The sequence below is a fragment of the Leptinotarsa decemlineata genome, unplaced genomic scaffold, assembly GCF_025532065.1.
Source record: "Leptinotarsa decemlineata unplaced genomic scaffold, Ldec_3_MD MMD2_tig00000008_RagTag_RagTag, whole genome shotgun sequence".
Lineage (NCBI taxonomy): Eukaryota > Metazoa > Arthropoda > Insecta > Coleoptera > Chrysomelidae > Leptinotarsa > Leptinotarsa decemlineata.
In genome coordinates, this window is record NW_027412537.1 from 10,692,507 (window position 1) to 10,699,903 (window position 7,397).

A 7,397-nucleotide genomic window follows, 5' to 3' on the forward strand; every position below is an offset into this window, starting at 1 on the left:
CCTATCACAGTTCCAAGGCTTGTTCACCCCTCTGCTCCGGGGTTGAAGTGACGACGATGTAAATGGGGAAAAAACTCTCCCACTCCCAATAAAAATCGACCTATGTGAGCGTTTTTTAGGATTCGCAAGATTAGTACCCAAAACGTCCATGTCAAGTTTTCGATGGCCCACCATGTATATACTTCGTTCCATGGTTCCGATGTAGACCGATCCGCAGCTACACGGAATCTGGTATACTCCTGGCTTTGCTAAAGGTTCTCTAGGATCTTTCGTTGATCTGAGACTTTGCCTGATAGTTTTTGTTGGCCTAAATATTGGTTTCACGTTGTGTTTGACTAAGATTCTACCAATTCGGTCTGTGACATTTTTGACATCGGAAAGGAACATAGGATATAGGGAAAAAGCTTTCAAAATATAGTGAATACATAATATATTATCAAACCCTCTCATCGACTTAGATATTCAACAACACTACATTTTCCCTTTGACTGCAATCGGTGAGATTATGAAGAAGCTTTACACCTATTTAGAATGGATACCTTCGTATTGTCATGAAACCATTCTTATCGAAAGCACTCTTAAAAAGGGGGGTTGAACCACGGACAGGTGTTCCTGGCTATGGGCTTCATCAGCGTGGTCCAGCCAAGTACAAAGACGGGCAACACTTGGTTGCCGAAAACAACACAAACTAACGGAGTCACCAACAGTGATTCCAGTTAGGAGACCTGGAATTTCTAGGATACACCCATCATTACCACGTAGGCAGTAACAGCTACCTGAGTGACTTCCGGGTTCCGAACATAAATTTAAAAAAAAGATATCGAGTGTATGTGATCAAAATAAGAAGATTCGACGAAACAGCACTTCAGGAAAGGAAGAGGAAAACTACGGTCACGTGTTTCTGGATATTGACCTCAGCAGCGCGGTGCAGCTACGTGCAGAGATAGGCAACACTTTGTTGCCGTTCTTTTGTGTTGTTTTCCCTTTTTTTTTTGGCATTTGTATGATTCCTAGCACGAAAAAAATGGATAAAAGAAGTGTAAACGAGTGTATTCCTACCAAAATCTGTAACGTGGCAAAGAAGCTGATATATTTCACTCAAAAACAGAGTGAGAGTAGTCATACATTCAAATGTCTTCATGTCAGTTTTATTATTTTTTGACAACTCGAATTTCTAAATATATGAGATCGAATGCTATTTTCAGGTTGCTAATTTTAATGGAATTATAAATAGTAGAAAAAATAATGTATTCTACTCACAAAGAATGGACATTACTTACTCGATTGATTTATGATAATCTCCTTTGACTTTAATTTGTCGAATACTTTTATCATCACAGCTGGTTTTCCCAATGAAACATATTGTCTCTAACCCTCTTTTTATTGTATATCAACGACTCATTGGAAAAAACAAGAATCCAATATATTGCTATGACAGCACACTTGTCTCATCATTCCATTTGGATTCCAGTACATCGGATGCGGATGAGGATCTTGAAGTGATTTCGAATTGGGGTGAAAGTAAACAGTCTCAATTCAATGCCACCAAAACCCAGGCAACGATTTTATTCAAAAAGATAAATGTATCCAAACCGAATATAATGACAGACAATTCAGCATTCTGCTTCGATAAGATTGTTAAAATGAATTAGAATGGACAGCAATATGTCTTGGCATAGTCATGTCGCTGGAGTTGCCCACATAGCAATAGATATTCCAGGTATATTTCATGAATATACATTTAAGGATATATATCTTCTGGAGAATATTCCCTGGAAGTGCTCCTGGCGAACCTTTGATATATTTTAAGAATATTCCTTGGGAATATCTTATAATATTCTTAGAATATGTAAGGTACATTCTATTAAGAATATTCCAGGAATAGAACCCGAGGAATATTCATAATATATTCAGGATATTCTTAGTTTATTGTAGGAATATACAATAGGGAAACACCATAGAATATTCTTTAAATACATTTTATGAATATTCTAGGAATATTTGGAATATTCCAAGAATGTGACGAGTAAACATGTATATATTGCATTTTGATGCAAGATTCACACAAGTAATAAAACACATAATATTCATAAACAAATATATTTTAAAAACAATATACACTGAAATATTTGACGTTTCAACCAATATTAAAAATAAAAAATCTAATTCAAAATATTCATTCACTGAATAAAATATTCCTGAATACTGTCATATTACAAATATTAGAAATGTATTCAAATTAGGATGTTCCTATTCTCAAACAAATGTATACTAAAAAATATACTAAAATAACAACTCTGTAAATTCATCAACACTAATTAAAAAATAAGAAATATATCATTTCATTGAAAAAGAAAAAATGAATTACATCAAGAAATTGGTTAGGTTAGGTTTCTCACTTAAAAAAATAAACCCACAAATGAAGTATTTAAAATGAGTGGTATGATGGGTTCTTCAATGAATTTCACTTACTTAAAGATATCCAAACTTTGCTCGCCAGAATAGTTTTCCTTATATTTGTCCAACAATGCATCAGCCAGTGTTTCAATACTAATATCTGGAACAAAATGTACATTAACGTTCATTATCACTATTTGAAAGTGGCACAATAAAACTGGAATAAAATTCAAATAGATATTTTTCGCATAGGTTACTCATGAACATTTACAACATTTTATGACTTGGAGAACAACTTGCATTGTCTTGTTGAAAAGTACTCATTACGTTTTCAGTTCCTTGGCGCACCTGCCTGTACCAGGTACCACTCTGTTTCCTTTTGGGCAAATTGATACTATCTTGAAAACGAGTGATAAAAATTATGAAAACAAATGATACAAATGAATGTGTCATTCACTTACTTTCCTCAATTGAAGATACACAACTGAAATCACTCTAGTTCAAACATGTACTTAGTCAAACCAACAAATCCCACACACCAACTCTACTCGAACCTAAAATGAGGTATAGTAGGTTAATCACCATGACTTTACTATCGATACTATTGCATTTTACTTACTTTTCTTGAAGACTGAATATATGCAACTCTCCTGTTTGAAGATCCAAAATCAAACTATTCGCTGTACTGCAAATTGGACAACCCCAAATTATAAATGGTACACTGAACGAGACAGAATTATACTTTGATAATAACACCAACACACCATGCATTACACACGCGAACCTGCCACGTCAACCGCCATGTTGAATCAAATGTCGAATTTAACGCAAAGGTACCAAGCATTAAGGGACAGCCGCTTTCACAAAGCTTATTCGACTGTCGCGCGCTACACTTCAATTGACCAATGAGAAACGTTTACTCCAATTCTTCACTTCCCCATTTCTCTGTTTCCAGGATTTTTCGCTTTGTAATTGAATAATTTCAAATACAAAAAGACAAATAGGATGAGAATTAACCAATTTATTGATGCAATTGGTTCATTTATTGACCCATTCAAATTTTTTTGTCGTTTCCAACAGTTGCTGTTGGAGCAATTCATCCAGAATCTTCGCGTTGAGTTCAAAAACTGGTTAACACTATCAGGGTTATATACATTAGGTTATGCATTCGATTAAGATCTTCAAATATTTTTGTTTTTAATAATATTGAATTATTTGAATAATTCAAAATTTCATTGTATAGAATATTCCAAAATATACCGTGGGGATATATTCTAAGAATATACCATATGGTATATTCGATCGACAATATTCTTAGAATATTCAAGGGAGAATAATCCATTTTTAGACATTCTGTGCACATTCTTTCGGGAATAATCCTGCCATATTCATTGAAGCATATTCTATGAATATTCTAAAGGCATGTATATATTCCAAGAATATTCTATGAATATTTGGAATATATACGTTCGTTTTATGATATACAGGGAATATTCCATGAATATTTGGTGCTGTGTGGGTGATTGGATACACGAATATCACTTGCAAACTTGATAGTCTAAAACATCGAAAAAGGTTGGAGATTTTTGGAGAACTGCGTTTATGTGGAATTAACGTCCAGATAACGTTTTTTTCAAATGAATTTAATCTTCAGCGATTCATGACAATAATTTCACAAACTAAACGATTTGATTTCCACCAACTTTTGTGTTTGTGGAGTTTGTGGAGATCAAATCGTTAAAGTGTATTTTGTGAAATAACTATGAAACTTCATCAAGTAACGGCCGAATCAATAAAAAAATCATGACAATAAGTTGACAATGAATTCAGTAAACAATCCCCAATAAAATACGGAGTACAACAAGGCAGTATTCTTGGACCCTTGCTGTTTCTTATATATATAAACGATTTGCCCATTTCAATTAATATGAAGACTATTTTATATGCCGACGACACAACATTTTATACGGGGTAAGACAAGGAGAGAAAACTACTGTTATCCAGGACATAACTGAGTCAGCTAATGATTGATTTAACGCAAATAAATTACGAATCAATGAAGCGAAAACAGCTTCTATGATATTCTTAAACCAAGGAAATTATGCTCAGTCATTAAAGTTTTTAGGAATTCATTTGGACAGCAACTTTTCGTGAAAAACTCACACAGACAATCTTTCGAATAGGGTATCTAAGGCCATCTATGCTATTAGACAAGATAAAATTAATTCAGGTAGGGAAGCGGCTATCATGACATACCATTCACTATTTCATAATGTTATGACATATGTATTATTAAATTGGGGTCACTCTATCTACTTACAGCCTATTTTTTTACTCCAAAAAAGAGCAATCAGAGCAATTGTAGGTTTAAACAGATTGGAAAGTTGTAAGCCGTGGCTTGTACAGCTAGGTATTTTGACGTTACCTTCATCAGTCATATATACTAACTTGGTATTCATAAAAGAAAATATCAGCAACTATCAGACACTAGTGATAATCATAATTATAATACAAGAAATAGAGACAACCTGCTGATTCCACAACATAAATTAGCAAGTACTAGTCGCAATTATCTAGGAATGAGAGTGTTTAATAAATTAACTATTGAATTGAAAGATGCACACCTGGAAATATTCAAAAAGAAACTAAAGAGTATTCTGTTGAGGAAAGCCTACTACGAAGTAAATGATTTCGAATTGTCCTAAGTTAATTTGCATTACAATTTCTGTTATTTTTTCATTCTTTTTGGTTAAATTTGTTTCAAATTATATCTCTTATTCATAAATATGACTTACAGATTTGTTAATAATCTATATGGACCTTAATATGTTTATGTTTCACTTTCAAATTTTGTTTCATATGTCATGTGTTAGTAATTATGTTGTAATTTTACGTTGTAAATAATTTATAATTTACAATTTATATATGTCATATATGTGTATTTTATGTGACTTGTCCAGACAGCATGGTGATCAATAAAAATAAAAAAAAACCAACGTGAATCGCTACTGTCGCACAGGAACCGCTCTCAGAACACCTTAAGGATTTTCCTGAAGTGCTTGTGTTTTGTCCTTAAAAAACTTCATTTATCTCTCGCGTCGAATAATATATTTTTATTGAACAGTCAATTACATTAAAAATAAATATATGAAGTCTCTCAAAAAGTCGTATTTTGTTTTTATACCCAGAAGGATTCTGAACGGGGAACAACAAAAAAATATTATTCGTGGTAATGAGCTTACCAGGTCGGATTATCTATGTGAAAAACCCAGGCAGTATACCGCGAATAATGGACTCGTTGGAAAAGTGCATTTCCGTGTGAAAATTGAATTCAGATAAAGAGGACTCTTGAATAAATATCTATTTAGCGGTGGAGGTTGAGTACCGAGCGAATAAACAAGATTAATGAAAAGGCACGGGAGTAGACGCTATTTGCAAATGGGAAGATCACAATGAATCGCTAAAGTGGATTTGGATAGGTAGCGCGAAAAAACAAAAATAAAATCTTCTAATGATTGTGCTCTGTCGGCGAATTTGTCGGATTCAGGTGAGGCGAGTTATAATAGGGGAGGAGCCCAAGCGGGGATTTCGGGATTTACTAAAGCGCGGCAGATTAATATACAGGGGGATACCTTGTAGCCGGTTAAGTATCTCCACCAAATATGAGCCCCATATATAAGGCCGCCTGTGAGTGATAAAGGATCAGATTAGTAAGAAGAAATTGAGCATTAGAAATTATCAAGCGCGTCAGATTAAGGTTGGGTGAGTCAATTACCTTCTAAAAAGTGTATATTCCAGTAATCTGACAATTTGAGAGTGACGTAAAGAAAGGGGAGGGAAGAAAAGTTGTAAAAAATAACGTCATTTCGACATTCTCGAGCGTGGCTATTTTTTTTATTTTGAAGGAAAAAATTAATAAAATAATTCGTAGGAGAATGTTGTCTTGTCAAGAGTGACAGCGTAGCAGGGTAGGCCTAGGCGTTCGAACAAAGCATCCAAAATACTCGCTACGTAATCATTTCGACTGAATGTCCAAATTGGGAAGTGATAGCGCTCCTGGAGGAGCTTATTTTCCAACCAATGATCCAGGCTTGAGTGATGAATACTACCCTGGGCTATCTTCAACTAGATATTCGACCCTTATCTTCAATGGTAGGTAAAACCATTGAACTGAACCGTTACGTAAAGGCAAATTGATGTAAAGTAGGGTAGTTGATGAGTCCACGTAACGTAAAATAGCAAGTAGCAAAAGAGGAAAAAAGGCCCTCGATGATGGGTGGCCTTGAGTGCAATGTGAATTTAGCAAATTTGTGTAATTCGGAAACAAATCTTCTTGAAATAGTCAGAGGACCTTCCTTTGATTAACTTTTTCGCAAAATTACAAGGGTTTCAAAGAAAAATCCCCAAAAAGCGAACCGCATCTTTCCAGTCCTTCTAGAACACCGAAAAACGATCATTCTCCTCAACTCTCCTTTTTTTCATATTCAACAAAGAAAAACCCGCTTATTTTCAGATTTTTTTAATTAGTGTCGTTCTTTATATTTTAGGTTGGGAACCCTGATATTTATAATGAAGTGACCTTGTAGTTCTAATGAACCTTCTGATGACAAGCAGAAGTGAGGTTATGAATTCCCAAAATGATGAAAACAATTAGTAAACGGTCATTATTTTGGCTATCTACTCAAAAGCAGATCCTCGACGATGAACCCTACCCATACTATTGACTTCGCTGGACTCGTCTGTGGTAAGTATTGAAAGAAAAATTATTATAACATTCCTAGGTAATAGATCTTTCTGTTCTAGGTATGGAAGTATCAGCTTATCCCATATTTAAAAAATGTAGAAGTTGAATAATAAAGTTCAGTGAGTATAAATTAAAAAAACTGTATCGTTTTCCTTATTTTTACTGCTATAACCTCTGGAACTAACATAACTCGCCGTAACAATTGGCATATAGCTAAACACTTCAACCAGCGATGCTTCCATCTCTGTAACCCGTC

General features: G+C 34.4%; 1 long non-coding RNA gene across 1 annotated transcript; it reads right to left on the reverse strand.

Moving 5' to 3' along the window:
* Positions 1 to 2,084: 2,084 nt before the first annotated feature.
* LOC141480709 (uncharacterized) lies at positions 2,085 to 3,647 on the reverse strand. Its single transcript, XR_012464511.1, has 2 exons — positions 2,859 to 3,647; positions 2,085 to 2,557 (listed from the first exon to the last, which is right to left on the reverse strand). It is a non-coding gene; the product is annotated as an uncharacterized lncRNA (long non-coding RNA).
* Between the last annotated feature and the right edge of the window lie 3,750 nt (positions 3,648 to 7,397).